Below are 18,175 nucleotides of genomic sequence, written 5' to 3' on the forward strand. Positions count from 1 at the left end.
AAAGGGACGGGGTGAGAAGCAAACTGTGCATCATGATGTGTCAACTGAGCTCTCTCATAAGCTGGCTAGCCACAGACCTAGATGTACAGTGACTAATGAAGGGGGATAAACTTGTCTCCTCATATTTGCTCAGGAGGATGCGCCTTCATAATCATTAAATCACACCTTTTGTGACAGAATTGCCAGAAAAAAGACAAAAAAAAAAAAAACATGAGTAAAACTCAAAACGAGCTGCAATTTACCAGATACACCCGTGTCACATTTGTTTTTTTAATAATGAATAAGACGAATTTGTTAAATCTGTGAAAATATGAAAGAGTCTTTGTTTGACTAACAATAACGGTTTTTGGCCTGTGGCGCAAAGATACGCCTCAAGACTACTGCACATAACATATTTAACAGAGATTTTACATTGTTCATGGCCCAAAAACATCTCCCTTGACTAACAGGTTTCCCTGCCAAAGACCAATGTCTGCTTAGTAAACAAGATTCTTTTGGACATCGCCATCCTAACTACAAAGCAGATGTCACACAGTATGTCTCCACTCACTGTCTGCCAGAAGTTATCCATTTATTATTTATTAATTAATGAGACAATTTACACTCAATAATACACAGACCGAGGCCGAAGCCCGCTGAGTTAAAACCAGCGATGGGTCCAAATGTGCAGCAGCAATGAGGAGGTTTGGGGTTTTTTGTTGTTGTTGTTTGTTTTTTTACCGCTTTCCTCTTTTTTTGAAGAACAAGAGGAAGAATTTTTTAAAAATGCATCACATGGAGAGAGACAGCAGGAGGCGGGGGAGAGACCGTCATGATAGCGAGGAGGGAGGCTCTGGGTTGCAGCGCCGTACTTCAGACTTACATAAGCTCGGATTGTGATAAAGTTCAGTTCATTTCGCTCATGTGGAGCATGCGAAGGACACGAGTGACCTTTTTAACTCTGGCGTGCTGGAATCAATTTGCCAAAGCAGCGCATGCAAGTTTGTTTACGTCGCATTGATTTCACTTTGTGCAGGTGTCACAGTTATTTGCAGACTATGACGATGAATGATGATTTGTTTTACACAACATACAACTAACTCCCTACAACATACAACTAACGTCTGTGCTCCTGCACGTTCGGTGCTCGAGAAGTCCACGTTTCTTAGCTTGCCAGCTCATTTGAATTTTAAAATGCCCGTCAAAAAAATAATAAAGGTAAGTGTGAAATGAACAAAGGAACTGTCACTCTGTCTTCACTTTGTGGCTGACAGTGGGTGAAGCCCTGCCCGTTTGTTTTGTTGAAAAGTTCACCGTAATCCGTACGATTCAAATTCCATTTTACTCCGCTTAATCCACCCTGAAAATATACAGCCAAGTGACAGGGACTCAAGACTTTTAAATCCGGGCGGATGAACATTTCTGTCCAGGTAAAGTTGATGTAGCAGAGTGTGCCTGTCCCCTGTCAATTCCTCCGGCTTCTTATCCGACTAAGCAATCACTAAGCCCCTTTCTCCCCTCATTTTCTTAACACGGAGGCGAGTATTGTGTGGGTCTGGCAGGACACAGCGGCGAGGTTCCGTCTAATTCATGGGGTAAATTAGTGGAGATAAGGCCTGAGTCAGTACCTCCAGCCTACCATAGATCCCCCGGGGCATGCTCTTAAGGAGCTTAGTAAAAGCCTGTCCTATGAAGACATGACATGGAGCTGGCTAAATGGGCTACGTTGGAGTGTCTTCCATCAACCTAATATTCACATACTGTTATGGGTCACCGTCGTTCACGCTCTAATCCCATTGAATTTATTCATTCCCCCGTTATTAATTCAGCGTTTTAGGACAATATGGCACGATGTGTAAGGAAGGTGGAAGAGTGTGTGTTAGTGAGGCTCTAATGCAGCTGCAAACCAAACTGACAAAACACTTAGGCCCACTCATAAGACCATGTTGTGTAAGAGTCTGTGCCACCAAATCAATAATGAATGCTGGTTTACCCGTAGTAAAAGAACAAGGAAGAACTCCTCCAGAGTCTCTGGGTCACATACACTGGGGAAACAATTAGAGGCTTCCTCGCGCTTCGCAGCGCCGCAGCTTTTTTTTTTTTCTCTTTTTCTTTTTTCCCTGCTGCGTGCGTTTCGCCTAATTTTTCTCCAGGGTCCGGCAGCATGTCTGTACTGCTGTTGAGAAATTACAGACGCCGGCCGGCTGGCCCGCAAAGTCTTTTTCCAGCCAGAACTACAAAAGGCCACGTCAGGGCCCCTGTGATATATGCGGGGCCGTGTGAAGTGGAGAGAGAGAGCGGTGATGGATAGGACACTAGTCCTGCGAGTGTGTGTTAACCTCATAATGCTGACAGATTACAGATTTAAATATTTTAAATCTCACCGAGCACATGCTGCTGGTGATGAAGAGAGTGGAAATGACTGCAGTAATGCGTGAGATTAATTGAGATCCATCCTCTCTCTCCCACACACACACACACACACACACACACACACACACATGCGAATAATCAAACACGCACGCAAAAACGCTCCTCTGCCACTGGTTGGCCGTCGTATATTCGAAGAAACCCTGCGCCACAAGTAGACTGTCTTTCTTACTGTCTTTCTTTGATTTCCCTCATTCCTTCCTTCCTTCCTTCCTTCTTTCTCAAGGCAAGTTTTAAATAATGTAGAGGTGTTTATTTATATACTTTGAGTCTCTGCCACACATTTTCACCTTTCTATGACTCGTAGTACACAGAGAAGGCATTAGGCCCGGATGTGAGTTGTTTTGTTCCCGGTGCTGGCTGACTGAGGCGTTGCTGCTTATTTTAGTTTTAGCTTTTATTTCTCATTTCACTGCTGCTGTGGCTACAGCGGAACCTGAAGACCAAATAAAATATTATGTGTAGCATAAATGTATAGGATCGCAAGCGCTCGATCATTTCTGCCTCACAGCAAACAGTCCTTTGGTTCATCCCAGTGTGGACTGTATTGTTTTTTTTTTGTTTTTCGTTTTGCTCTGTAGCCAGAATCTTAAGAAATACTCTGAATCCAGATTTTCCCGCTGAAGCCCCAACCTCTCGCTTTAATGTTTCTTGCCACATTTTCTGTGTTTGTATATATTTCCCATTAATTTTTATTTCTTTAAATGTAGCTTAAAAACCTACTTTATAATGCCAAGGATGTATTTCTGGTGAAAGGATACTGAATCCTTTCATTTTAGCCTCATCTTTTGGCCTTAAACGTTGGGGGGGTCATTAAAACCTCCAGTTTCCCTTGAAAATTAGGGCTGTACAACATGGAAGTAAACATGTATTGCTAGGATTTGTACAAATAGCGTGATTGCAACATGATGCAGGATCAGTGAGAGTGCTCATTTTTGCATCACATTTTTTACTTTCACCGAAAAAGCTATTGAAATCATGACAGCCTTTTCGGGCTCCATACCAAACAAACATGTTTTCTTGCATGCGGAGAGCAAGATTTGTCAGCCGGAGCATCTCTGCAGCAACAGAGTACTACATCATAGTGCTGCTTTATCACACAAGTTTGGATATTGCATTCAGGACGATGCGATTGCAATCCTGTTTCACCAAACTGCGCAGCCCTAAGAGGACATGTCCTCGGTGTCCTCGGTGGTTTTCATCTCTGTCTCTCCTGATTTCCTCCCACGGTCCACGTAAATGCAAATCAGGTTGGCTGGAGACTCCGAATTGCCCGTAGGTATGAAATGTGAGTGTGAGCGAATGCCTGTCTGTTAGCCCTTTGATGGATGTCCACTCTGTTCTCTTGTAGTTGCCGGTCGGCCTCAGTAGAAAACGTGAGTCTAACAGTATGTGGATCAGTAAACAGTAAGGAACCAAATGTATTCAGTTTGTTTTCATAATGATGGGATTTACAGCGTGGAAGTCGCTGAAATGTGCCTTAGTGACATTGTAAAACCTCTACCTCTAGGAGGGTGCCTGCTTTGGGATTGGTTTATTTTGGTGCTTACATGTAGACCTGCTCCCGACTGTAGTCTATTTATATCTCTTGCCAGCTTGGCATTGCTTCCCGATAGCCTTTGAGGACAGAGAAATTCCTCCATCAAACTCAGGGCCCATCTGTGCCCGTATTCCTCCCAAAAGGAGCCATCCTCCACAATTAGAGCTTTCCTCCAATGATACCACCATCGTGCCATCACTCGGTGTAAGAACAGACTCCAGGAAATTGACTTGATATTAATCTGACAAAATTACCAAGAAAGGAAATTAGAGTGTGGAATTTTGTCTTTCTCTCTCTTTCTTCAACAATCGACTGTGTTTTAAAGGTGAAATGCACTTTGCAGCCCTCTTGCAGCTTCGGCAATAAAGACATTCAGCTTATTGATTATTTGAAATATTCTGTGACAGCTTTAAAATCCATGCTAAATAGAGTTAATTTGACCTAATATGTTCAGTTCGACTCGCTGCAGCTCATTACATTGATACAGATCCAGATTCACCTGAAAATCTGGGTCATTACAGAAATAGCTATGTGGCTTACTCTCCCAAGATGGCAGCTGTGATGAATTGGCGGCTGTAGGTCACTAAGACAATGGTTCGAGCGGAACAGTGGGATCAGGGGATGAGCTGGAGATTTTGATGAGTTTCTTGTTGTTTTTAAATCTAGAAAAAGTTTTTTGTTTCGGAGGAGTTTGGTGATGTGGGCGAACGCATGAGACTAGATGGATCCTTCAGGCTCTTTTCTGATCCTTTAAGTAGCACAGATTTGAGGGTTTTGCTACAACTGCCCAAATGATGTGCCGCAAAATCCATAATCGCATATTATTTGTAAAACGCTGCAACTATGTGGGATGCAACCATGATTATTAATATACTGTATTTCCGTGGCCTAAAATTAGCCCAGTGGAGTCCAGTGGTGGAGGAAGTATGCAGAATCTTTGATTATGTAAAAGTACTCATACCACACTGTAAAAATACTCTGTTAAAAGTATAAGTGCTGCATTTAAATTGTCACATAAAGGTCATATTTCTAACATTTTTTATATAGACAAATTCTTAAGAAAAATAATTAAATACATCTACAGAACTTCTAGAAAGTTGCAGAACAGAAGTATCTTTTTTCCTTAAGAACATTGTCATTCCCATGCATTAATTTTTAATGTCTGCCGGGTCCTAAATGATTTCTTTGTTTATCTCTGTGTAAAAATTCCGACATTTCGTTCCAGCTTCTAACAAGGTTAGTGAGTCAACGGCACAACGCTATTGGTATCACATGGCGTCTGTGTTTGAACATCGAGAGTCTTGTGACAGTAGTTGTTTGTGGTAAAAACAAACAAAAAGAAAAAAACGTAGTGCTAGCTAGCAATGCAAACACTAGCTAATGTCAGTGAGGTTCATATTTGCTACCCGGCAAACTCGCAACCAACCGAGGGGCCAGATGATTCAAACAACAGCTGTGTTGTGACGTGAATCTTTAGAGGGGAGGGAGATGGAATGCCATATTTAGTGGCTGAAGGTTATCAATAACACCTTAACATAAAAGAGTGTTATAAGGAAAGTTCATTTTGAGCTATTTTGTTTGTGGCAGCAACAAATGATTATTTATCAAACAATAATTTTCTCTATTAATTAGTTGATTGTTTTGTAACCAGACTAGTTGTAACAAGTAATTCCTCATCATATTACTTTGAATTCACCTCTATTAGCTGAACATCGGTATCGGCTGATAATCGCCTTGTTGACTGCCATCACCTCTTGCAGTGGCCAATCCCGTGGGTCATATAAATCTTTGTAAGGGTTTGAAAGCACTGAAACAATCTCCTTATTCTCCTCAGGCTGAATCGGCTTTTGAAGCCGTTACTTTTCAAAAACAAAGATTTCATTTTTTCAAACGATTTTAGGATAATGACTCATTCATAAGTATATATTCTCGAGTTTGTACTCTTTCAAAGACAGTGGAACGAAGGGTTGAATGACTTTGTTATTATCGTGAACATTGGCTCTTGGACAAATTGTTATTTTAAAAAATGGTTTTGGCCAAGAACTTCATGATCAGTGCACTCCTACTTGTTACTTAAAGGGTGACATTACACATTCGACACATTCTTGTGTGTTTACAGGTCTTGAGCAGTGCCACTGCAAACATGAAAACGGTGGTGGTTTTTAAAACCTGGCGTCTACATTACCCACAATCCAATTAAGCCACTGAGTGACATCACTGGAGCCAGTTTATCAGATTACATGCATCTTCCTAAGCAGCCACAAAAGGCTTTATTCTACTTTTACTTTTTCAAATATGCAGTGGTACTCGGAAAGAGCAGTAAACACTTTAATGTGGACAATTGATGGAGTGGCTTAGTAAGTAAAGTGCCCATGTAAGTGTGTTTTGCGGCAATGTGACACATGTCATGTGTCCCGTCTCTCGAGCCACAACAACAGGAAGTTAGATTTAGGACAAGAGACTCCAGAGATGTAGTTTCTCTCTCTGTAGGTCCTTTTGGCCTGCGCCCACTGTGGATTTCAGCCGTGGTTGAAGTGCAGGTGCTGAATGACATAATAGTGGTGGGCAGTCCAGTCTTAAAGTAGAAGAGTGAAATGATACTGTTGGATAGAAATAGTTCTGTGAGAGTAGCAGGAATGGAGAGGGGATCAGAGAGGATAACAGCAAGGACAGAAGGAAGAGGTGAGATTGAAAAGAAACAAGAGGAAAATGGTTAGGTTGGAGAAAGGTAAGCCTGGATAAGCCTTTTGACAAGTGAGCTCAGGGCCGGGGAAAGCCAGTCAAACAAAAAATCTGCCAAGTTTGTTTTATTCATGCTGTGGCGAACTACGGCTTTACTATCCTGTCTTTTTTTTTCTTTCTTTTTTCCACAGCAACACGCAAACAACAAGCAGAATACAAATGCCACCGAATTGTATTTTTTTTTGCGCCCTCTTTTATGAAACAATTCTTTCTTTTCTTTTTTTTTGATTGAAGCAGATCTCCCTGCCATGTAGGAAATAACTAAATGATTCAACGTTTTCTGACACCCCAGAATTTACTTGCATTCTCATCTCTTATTCCCTTTAATCACATTCTCTTTCTATCCAAACCTGCTTCACACACATTTCACGCATTTGAAATTCCACAGGAGACCAAACTCCAAAGCAGGCGGTGACAATAAGTATTTATTGTTCAGGCTTTCTAGTAGCCCTGATGGCACCGTGCAGTATGTTAACTAATGGGATGTCGACTGGCATTTTTTGCTATTGCTGCTGAAGAATTACAATTCACCAAACTGGACTGTGAATACAGATTTTTGTTAGCCTTTCCTTGATAAGTCTACACCTGTAATCAATGATAAAAGGTATTGTGTATCTTACAGTGCAAATGGCATCAGAACTGTTAAAATATATTTCAGGACCTGCCAAATTGCTACTCATCATTTTTCCTTGATTGGGTGTCGAAAAAATACCTAAAGGAAAGTCATTAGCCAGCATACACACACACACACTTGCACGCTTGTACCCACAAGCTCCTCAGGGTTGATTCTAATGATACCCATGTGATTTATCCAGCAGATCCATGATCAGTGTGTTAAAAAGGAATCCAGAGCTGACCTAATAAGCCGTATCTTTGCCTTTGTCTATCGCTGTGCTTTTTGAGAGGAGGCACTGGGAAGAAAAGAAACCTTATCACAAAAGACATTCAGAAATGTGACACATTTCCTCAGGGTTAATATTGCTTTGTGTCTCAGTGGCCCACTTCTCCTTTGCGTAGATGCTCAGTTGCACACGAATGACAAACAGCTGCATCACATGCAGAGACCTTTATAGGTCCCGAGCAGAGGACACGAGAGCAGAAACATCCTCCATTGAGAAAATGGTGACTCTCCACATTTAATTGTCGGGCACAGTGTGAAAGGACTCGTCAAATTGGGTTAAATGAAGATCCTCAGTTTCCCTTTTAATCTGAGACTCCCACCCTGCACCCACGCAACAAAAAAAAACAAAATGCTGCTAAAGATAAGAAGAAAAAAAAAGCAAACCAAAACAGTGGCAGCATGGATATAGTGGTGAATGGCTCATAGAGGATATTTATGTAATCTCGGGGCACCAGGGCTGACTCAACCCCAACTCAGAGCTGCTGTTGCAGAGAGAGGCCCAAGGACAGTGGCAAATTTTCCTAAATCCCTGGTAGACACAGAAAGTTAAGACATGCAGTGTTGCAATAAAACAAAGCCCAACCCATTTATCTGAGCATCCCACACAACCCCTGGCCTAGATTTACAGCCCCGGGCATCCACAGCTACCAAATCTTCTGGCAGCCACTGCAACTGATATTGATAGGAAGAGCGAGAATCCCACCAAGGAACCCTGAGCTGGAGGGGGCGAACTTCCCAAAACATGAGCCGTTCCCTTAATGGGTAAAAAGGGTATGATATGAAATGCTATGTCCTATGATCACATTGTAAATTGGGAGAAACTGTCTCTCATTGATTTTTTTTTGTTGTTGTTGTTTTAGCTGGTTCTCAGAACTTGTCTTGCAACTATCTTGTGCTATGTGGCATTAAGAGTTTATGGATTGTTTGACAAAGCCCGGTCTTTGATGAGCATTTGTAGCCTCCGGAGACGGAACACAGTCGCTGTTCCATCAAGAGCGAAATGCCTGTTTGAAAACAAATAAAAACAGGCCCTCTCTCATCATTAGATCTAAAGCACTTAATCCTGCACAGAGGCAGCTTGTCTCTTCCACAGAAGAAAACCCTTTCTTTGTATCCATCACATATGGATCGCCTCTGTGGAGAATGTCTGCATAACCAGTTGCTGATGTTGATCCTCCGGAGTTAGAGGGCAATCTTCGCCTTCATGCTCCTCTTTAGGGTTTATCCCCAGGGTGTGGATACAGATACTGTTTTAGTTATTCACGAGATGAAAACGTGATTTATGGATTACGGTGGTGAACATAGACACCGATACAAAGGCGCGTTTGCAGGTTTGCTGCTGTCACACAAGCGAGCTTTGAATAAAAGCCGGATTCCTGCTGAGTGCAAAATTTTGTCTTGATTTATGTCACCTTTTTTTTTTTCTTCCTTTTTTAACTGCCAAACATGAAAAGGACAATACAAATCACCCGCATACACATAAGCACAAACTGAGACACTCGGAGAGAGGCCAGTATTTACACGAGGCAGGCTCTATCTTCACCACAGGGGTAAATATTGGTAATAGGTGACATGCCATTTTGGCTCTTGCGGCGTTGCTTTTAGTATGTATGAGGATTGCAGGAAGGCCTTGTAGTCACATGATACTTTACAGCATGCATGCAGGCGTTTTCCATTGTTGTGTTCGCTTTTTCTCGGAAGCTCTGAGCCTCTTCGGCTAAAAAAACAACAATGGCCCCGTTGTTCCGTCTCATCTGTGTTCATGCCTGGTAAAAGGAGCATAAAACTCTCTTCCCTCTGCGAGCCCCTGCTAGTCGCTCTCGTATCAGTGCAGTTCAGGCACAGAGGAATAGTTTTCAAAGTGTCACCGTTTAGGGCATGGTTTGGATGTCAGCAGCTAAATGAATAAATAATGTGCCCTCAAGTTGCATTTGATGTAGCAGGATCTGATCTGATGTGACTTTCCACTAAAGCTAGCTAGCATCCAGATGTTTGAGGAAAACCGTTTTTTTCCTCTCCCTCAGGTTGCTAATGAAACATGGAACAGGGAGGATGTTTACAGCCGCTGCACTGACAAAAACATCAGGAAGGAGGCTGAAAAGAGGCAGTTGGTTTATAAGAGCAAAATTGATTTGGAAATGTTGCCGCGGTGTGTGTGTGTGTGTGTGTGTGTGTGTGTGTGTGTGTGTGTGTGAGTCTGGATTCATGATCACAAAGAGTGCGCGTACAGTATCTACAGTGTGCGATGTCATCGCTCTGAGGCTTCTTTGGTGCAAAGCTTGCACAGAATAGGAAGGAAGATACAGTAGTAGCTCTCGGTGCGTGTTGTGTGCAGTTTTTGAGGAAGTGCAGACACCCGGAGGCCAAATCTGCCTGCAGTGTTTGGACATGGCCTACTTCGAAGCGTGCAGTCATTAATGTGGTCTTCTACTCTGTGTAAAGTACACAAATGGGATTTTAATTCATGCCCAGAGTTCCGTATGCAGAGTGTCTTCTCTACTACTTTTCATTCCTCTGCGTGCACCCGGCGCTGCAGTTCACCACCGTGTGTACACATACAATATAAAATATCAAGGATTTTAGAAAGCGGTGACATCCCCTATGTGTGGCGCCTTGCCGCATGACCTTGAGTACCCTCGGTAAGCCGCAGTGTCTGAAGATGTGTGTGTGAGTGCTCGGTACGGCGGTGGCCTACTCTTGTCTCGTGGACTTTGTCGTGCCTGTGTTTGAATAATGTCCTGCAGGAGACACTCTTAAGTGCAACGTCTAGGACTCAGGCGTCAGCAGTTATATCAGGGCAGCCTCTCCTCTCTCCTCTGTGTGCAATGGCACGAGGGATATTACGGCATTAGAACGCATGAATTATAGCCATATTGTGAGCTCAATGTCAGGGGACGCCGACGTGTTCCTGGTAGCACCGCCGTGGCATTAGACATGAAGGAATATGAAATGCGTCTCAAGGATATCCCAGTGCACGCTGCTTTTTTCGGAATCATTTTCAATTTTGCTAAATAACGCCATATTGAATTACAGCGCCACATCTGTCATAAACTGTTGTGAGCTTTATGCTGCTACTCCTGTTTTATCGGGGGGGCCGCTGTGCTTTCACAGAGCCAGGTACAACTCACTGTTCTGTGTCATAGCAAATGGATCTGTGCGTTTCTCAAAGACAGGCGGGGGAGGGAAGGGGGGGAGAAAAAAAAGAGAAAAGACCAACCGGTGCAATAACATAGGATGCATTACCTAATAGATTTGGCAGAAATACAGAGTTCAGGGCGGTCTGATAAAGCTGGGTTACAGTACTTTAATCAATCACTAAGAACACGAGCCAATTTAGGAAGAAGCCTGACATTCAAGATAGGCTTTCAGACAGGATTAGAAATAGTGAATGGAGAGTCGACATATCTGCCAGGGCGAGCCGAAAGGACTGTTGTCAGGAGACAGTGTTCCCTCCTCCATGTGTGATATTGAGGCATGTCTTTGCCTCACCCCCCGCACAACCAATCGCGACCGTTCCCTCCTCCCTCTTTTATATTTGGAAAGTCACATTCTGTCTCCGTGGCCTTGCCCCTCAGTTAAACTCTCTCAGTGAATGCAGATGAGTATTAGTAACGAGACAGTGTTGCTCGCCTCTCTTGTTTACTCTCTTCCTTCAAGAAAGGGCACTGTCATTTAAAATGTCCCTCGGAGCTCATCATCATCTGGATTCTCCGCCCTGACTAATAATATCTAGAATATCAATGTGGAAAGGCAATGAGCAGAGAAAGATGGCTGCTTTTCCTAAACAGACAACTGGGAGAACCACTGGAGGAAAAACAGCTGCTTTCTTTTCCCTCCCAGACGTCTTTCAGGCTTTTTTTCTTTTTTTTTTCAGTCGAGCTACACCAATCCAGCCTGTGTATGTCTTATTATATATTAAAATTCCGGAATAAATCTAAGTCTGTTGTCAAATTTAGAAACGAAATTTGCTATTTCCAAAGCTTCAGAATTCCATGAAGCTAAGGTTAGGTTAGCCTGAGCAGGATCAATGAGGAAATCAGCCGGGGGCCTTCATGGTTGTGGATAAGCGGATGGTTCAGGTGATGATTGATATCACCTCACTAATCCCTCTACATCTCCTCTAAATCCACCTGGCTGCAGCTCTGAATGAGCCTCTAATGTGATGAATTAAGATGTAAATGAGCAAACCACATTTGCATGTCTGATTGTCGTGTTTTTAAATGTATATTATTTTGTTATTGGGTTGAAATGAAAGCAGTAAGGATTATATTTTTATGATTTTTTTTTTTTTCATTCAGGCTTTCTCGCTGCTGCAAATGAAGCACAATTCAGTAGAACTGGATGATGTGATGCCTTAACATGATATTACAATATTTTTTAGGCTATATCGTCATACACAATGTATTTCTCCATATTTTAGAATCTCATTAAAAGCACCTTGGGTCTCTTTCCCCACTCCCCACTGATCTACAGTCCCAAAGCTTCGGTATGACTGTCTCACCAACAGGAGCTTTAAACATCAAGACTACAACAATATTATAGGAATGACTATTGGTACAGAATCTTAACACAATGAGATTTTTTATAAATAGCCATCAGTAATGCAGACAGAATGACTAAAGCCCTACTCACACAGAGGATGTCTGTGATCTTATCTAATGTGATCCACCATGTCCATAATTAGTAAGGTAAAAATTCCACTGCCTCTTATCTACTATATTTTGCCAAACACAGATGTTCCGTGAAAATATCAGTCCCGTGCGAATCCCGATGTCTTTGATCCGGTATTGTTTTTACTTTCTGTTCACAAACAGAGCAGTTATTTAATTTGATTGCGGCTCATTACACCACTTATATGACTTGATATAAAGACCTGCAAGTGTGTATTAATGCTTCTAACACAAGAGTGGGCAGAACAACTCTTTAAGTGTATTCATAATGAGGCATCTACAGAAGAGATGCCTCGCATCCGAAAGTCGATCTTACACAGATCCTCGACATCACATCCAGAAGATAATGTCAGCTAATACAACCAAAATAAAGACTCCCCCTATCCCGTGTGAGTGTGCCTCGTGATACACAAACATGGGGTGGAAATATCTAAATCACATTAGATCAGAACTGGTTACACTTGTCCTGCGCAGTTAGGGCTATTGTGGGTAAAGACAAGCATTAGAATAAGTAGAACAGTCTGGTAGGTTCAGAAAATGACATGGCTTCACCAAAATGCATAAACAGGAAAAAGGCAACGCTTGTGCTATATCGTGATATAACTGCATCTAAAAATGTAAGATGATATTCATGCATTCTGGGAATTAATTGAGGGAGGCCCCTTATTTTCAGTGATGCTGTGCGTGAACAGTGACTCACTGCAGGCAAAACAAAAGCAACCCAGATGAAAATACAAACACAAACATGACAACAACAGTATGAGTTAATTCAGTTGCAGGCTGACAGTGGATATAAAGTTTTAATGTCATGATAACAATAAATATTCTGTATATTGCCCAACTCTGATATACACCTCCTTCATCTGCTCTGAAATGTCAAAGATTGTGTGTCGCTTAGTCCCCCTGAATATTAAAGCACTATTAATAATTACTTAAACGCCCTTTATTAGTGGGCTGATAGGGGCCATGTGGTGCAGCATGTGTTCGTTTGGTCTTTGTTTACACTGAAGATGAAGGTCACCCCCTCATTAGTGCAGAAGCATCTTTTTTGATGTTGTGATATACATAGTAATCAAGCGCGGCTCATTCGCTGTTTACTGTTGACCTTTACTTAAAAGCACATCACTGTCAGGTCAGTTTGAAACTTAATTATGCTCCCATTAAAAAAAAAAAAGGAAAAGAAAAACTCCAGGCATCATGCTCTGTGGACAGACCGCATTTAATCTGTTGTCATTAGGCTAAAGTAACCCTGCAATCCCTCTGTAAATAGGGCCCACACCATAATGCTCGTGAATGCATTATTACATTTTGTGTGTGTGTATGTGTGTGTAAAATAGATGCTGTGGGTTTTGCTGTGTCAAGCGCGCTCCTGTACGTCTCGGCTCTCAGCTATGTATTCGGAAATCCTGCTTGTCACACAACAATACACTTTGGCACCTCTCACTTCTCTGCAACTACCAAGCATTTACATGTCAATAGCATCACTCTACCACTGTGCTTTTGGCATTCGCGAATACTCTGCTGGGAAGCCAGGCAGTCGAAAGTCTGCGAGGGGAAGCTTCAGAATAACGCGCCGGGCGTTGCTGCGTTCATTAACGCGTTATTTTCTCAAAATTCATCTCGGCTTAATTGATCATCAGTCACAATTAAGGACTCTTAGGCGTGCGATTTCAGCACGGCTTTGAAAGAGCACGCACGTGCCTCAAGGGAAAAGGTGAAGCCACAGAGGTGCAGTGTGTGATGCAGCATAGTCACAGAAAAGACTTGCTGTGATACTTTTAGATCAGAACAAATTAATTGCTTCCCCTTCTTACATTAAGTCTCGCAGTGTTACACCATATTTTACCAGAACGTGAGCTATCTTTGTGTTTGCATATTACTGTAACCGCTGCAAACGCTAAGGCACCTAATGCATTATTAGCTCATTAATTTTACAGGCAGCATCTGGGTCATGTCAGTGCGCGGTATATATATGATTCTGTGGAGCCCTTTCACACTGAATGATAAAGCTGACCTTTCAGTTTTCAGTGAAGGAACTGCAGCCTACTTACCTTAAATTAAAACCGTTATTTAGCTTATTAGGCCATGGGAAGATTCATATTCTCAGCATACTTACAGTACATAATATTGTGAGTGCACGCACACAAGGCTGTTACATTTCAGTGAAGCCCCGACAGCTTTCAGTTTATTGCAAAAGAAGAAGAAAAAAAAAAGAATTAATTAATGTCACATTCTGCTGGAATAGTTGATCTGCATTTTTAATCTGCGTCTGCAGAAAAAACATAATTCAAAATGCAGTGGATGAAAGTAGTGAATTACATGCACTCTGTGCAGGGCTTCACTGCTTTTTGAAATGGTGCATAGCTAAGTGTTGTCCTCAGGATGATCAGCTCTTCAAAGGCCTGGCTTTGTATGGTGAGGATGAGGATACTTCTGTTTGTGTTTTAGTTCCTCTAATGGGGGATTGTGGGTGGCAAAGATGTTGCAATCACGAGAATTAATTTTCTCTATCCCTAGAAGGAAATGTCAACCAAATTGTGGACATTACAGCGTCGCACATTAGCTGCACACTGCCAGCTTCAGATGTATATTGTATGCCGTTCATCACAAAGACAGTGTTAAATCACGTCATTGAGAGGACTAGTCTCCGGGCCCAGAGGAAGTGTTTTGTACTTTTTAAATAATTGCTCACCAATGTGGGTTACTCTTAGCTGCATATCTGCATTTGAACGAGGCTGTGCAAATGGTTATTCGGGCCAAGGACAACTGCATGGCCTCTTAAACCCAGAGCAGAAGAGTCAATACTAGCCAAAGGAGGTGATCCATCTAAGATTTTATAATGCAGTGCCAATGAACTTGGGACTCTGATGGTGAGAAATCCACTCCCTGTTGTAATTAACAGCCAGACCTCAATTAACTCACAGCAAACCCACAGTTCAACTCTATAAGTTTGTGAAGTGTTAATAGCTGCTTTAAGAAAAATGTTTTCCCCACCCCCCTCACCATGGTCAGATCACCGGTAGCGCAGATCGACTTGGATCAGTGTTCGGTCCACGACATATTGTTAGATACATTATTCAAAATGATGTACATCAAGCATTCGATGCAGAGTTTAAATAGGAAATAACCTATTTATCCCAAATGATACCCTCATTAATCTCACACTTTAATCAATCATTGTAAATATAAGCGAGTTTCCGTCTCAGGCAGTAACACTGATAACTGGCGGGGAGCAGCATTTAGAGCGAGAGGTGCAGCAGGAGGAATATACAGCCGTTCACATCTGAAGTGATTGTCATAAACTTTGATTTGCTTTATATACGTAGTGCCAGTGCCAGCGCTCTTCAGGTTCCTCACACTTCCCGGAATTTTATTAGGGATTCATCCCAGAAGGCTAAAAAATCCATCCTCCTTTTTCACTGTAAGCCAAAAATTGATGTTAGCGCTGCCATGTTATACGTGCTGCTCTCACAGTGGAGGAGATGAGAGGAGCTGCTGGAAATATCTGCCGAATTCTCCTTGGTATGCTTGAGTGTATCCTCTCTAGGAATTCAATCATGTTTCACATATGCTCACCAAGTCCAATCAAATGTGTTGCATCTTCACAGATGTAGGATGATTCGAGCAACAACTGGGAAACACAACACTTAGAAAGCCATCTTTTCAATATTTGATTTAGCTGATCACTCGCACGTGTGCGATAATACACCTGATGAAAATGGATTCTGAATTCGAAACACTCAGACGCCAGAGAAATTCTGTTCCACTCGTCTGTTCTTTTACCGTCCCCCCCTGCATGAGAGTCATGTAAAAGTGGTGTCAAAAATGAAAAGAAATGAAAACAAGACAAAGAATCCACAGCCATGCCAGCAGCTCTTTGAAGGCTCTGTGTATAGTGTGGGATAATGTGACAGCATGCTAACAATGGTAATGCTAACACAAATTTTTCTTAGCTGCCCGATCTCAGTAGCACATATGCGAGTGCGTCTACCATCTTGGAGAGAGAGGGGCTGCGACCCCGCTTAGAAAAACAGGCACTTATGATTGTGATTACATTTTCTAATGATTGACAGCTGTATGCGGTTGCGTGATGTACATGTAGCATAGCATTTTTTCAGTTTGATTCAAAGGGATTTTTTGGGGCATGAAACTTCGATGAGAAATATTGCTAAAGTATAATTGGTCAAAATATTTGGAACGTACACGAAAAACAGCAACGTGAACACTAATGCAAATTTAGACTGAGATATTCTAATTATATATACAGTCAATTCTATGCATGTATTTGTGTGTCTTAGCATGTCAAGACAAACAGAGGCAGAAAGGCAACAAGTGCAGTTCTGCAGTGGTTTGTCCAAATGGTGTCACCCATTTTAGGCATCTACTCCAATCAGATAGTGCCAGGGTCGACTATTTGCTGTTTTTAACCATCTGATTTTAACTATAACTAAAGGCTGATGGGAATGTCATAATTTCTAAGTATTTGTAAGTGTTGGACAAATTGAAAGTTTGACTGATGATGGCGCTAGAAAAGCCAGTGGATCATCAAAGCTACTGTGATTCATCCTGAAGAGACCATGAATTTAAGGACCAAATTTGATGTCAGTCCACAGTATCAGTTGGAGAGATATTGCACAAAAATCCAGATGAAAAGTCCAAGAAGCCAAAGTCAGTAGGGTTAATCCTCTGGGGCGCAAAGTGCCATCGGAATCTGTGCGATAGAAATTAATCACAATGTTTGTTTGTAATAATTCCTGGGTAGAAACCCCCTCCATCTTTTTTCATGGTGTTCCAAAGTGTATGCCTCTAATACATCTAAAATGCAAGTAACTAACAGTTTGTCCGAGATGCTCTGTGGATATCAAAGATGCTAGCAACACAACACAGTACACAAAAGGTTACAGTTACACAGACTCCTCAATGCAAATCAACAGCCGGTGACAGTTGTTTGTGCAACGTCACAGTAATTCAGTCTGTAGGTGTCGTAACATTTTACTGACCGAGTGAGCAGACCAACATTGCCACCAACCGAGCCACACAGCTGGTGATGCAAAAAAATCCCCCATGACTGATATGGTTATTGGTTTCAATATAGACATCCAATAGGAATTGGTCTGTAATGGGCAATATGAGACGTATATAACAAACACAATTGCCCTATTCGAATTAGATTTTCCTCGTTCATAGATTTCCTCATTTCTGAAGACATGACAGAAGTCTTGTGCTCTTTTGTTAGCGGCACTTAAGAGCTGCGTTGGCAGGGTGATAGAAATTGCACACAAAACATGTCGTCAGGAGAACAGATTCCACCCTGCAAACGGCATCTGTGGGAGGGTGGATAATGAGTATGCCATGTGTAAAGCCTTAATGTGTTTACATACGGCTAGATTAGAGACGGACCCAATACTTGCCCCTGCGGTTTCTCGAAGAATCCCTGTGGGCCTCTTGAGTGATTAGCTACTTTGAGTTTTTTTCTTTTCTTTTTTTTTCAGCTGGAGTGTCTGGTGGGACTCGACAGTGGATCAATAGGAGTTAGGATGATGAACTGTTGGGGAAATTTCTTTATTTTGTCAATTTTTTTTTAAATGTAACCTCCTCGGTCCCTTTCCATCTAATTGAATCAGTTATCATTGATTAATATACCTCTGCCCCAACATGTTGTTTCACACACTGTATTACTAACTAAACCTTATCTGACATGCACACCCAGTCAAGAGACAGAGGCAATATAGATTCAGGAATGGCTCCGCTGCCCCCACTTGCAGCTCGAAGACTTCTAGATCAAATCTGTCCCTATCATTTGAGTCACCAAGAACAAACAGTTGTTTCAAGCACTGTCAGCAGTTAACACAATGGCCATTATTTATTTGCAGTGCGGCCACAGAACTCGTCCCAACATGCACTCACCTGGAA

General features: G+C 42.0%; 1 protein-coding gene and 1 long non-coding RNA gene across 4 annotated transcripts in view; one reads left to right on the forward strand and one right to left on the reverse strand.

Moving 5' to 3' along the window:
- nlgn3a (neuroligin 3a) overlaps positions 1 to 18,175 on the forward strand; it is a 202,962-nt gene that overhangs the window by 76,840 nt on the left and 107,947 nt on the right. The gene's annotated exons all lie outside the window — the stretch shown is intronic.
- Positions 6,371 to 8,525, reverse strand: LOC119007502. Its single transcript, XR_005071142.1, has 2 exons — positions 7,549 to 8,525; positions 6,371 to 6,568 (listed from the first exon to the last, which is right to left on the reverse strand). It is a non-coding gene; the product is annotated as an uncharacterized LOC119007502 (long non-coding RNA).

This window comes from Acanthopagrus latus, chromosome 18 (assembly GCF_904848185.1).
Source record: "Acanthopagrus latus isolate v.2019 chromosome 18, fAcaLat1.1, whole genome shotgun sequence".
Classification (NCBI taxonomy): domain Eukaryota; kingdom Metazoa; phylum Chordata; class Actinopteri; order Spariformes; family Sparidae; genus Acanthopagrus; species Acanthopagrus latus.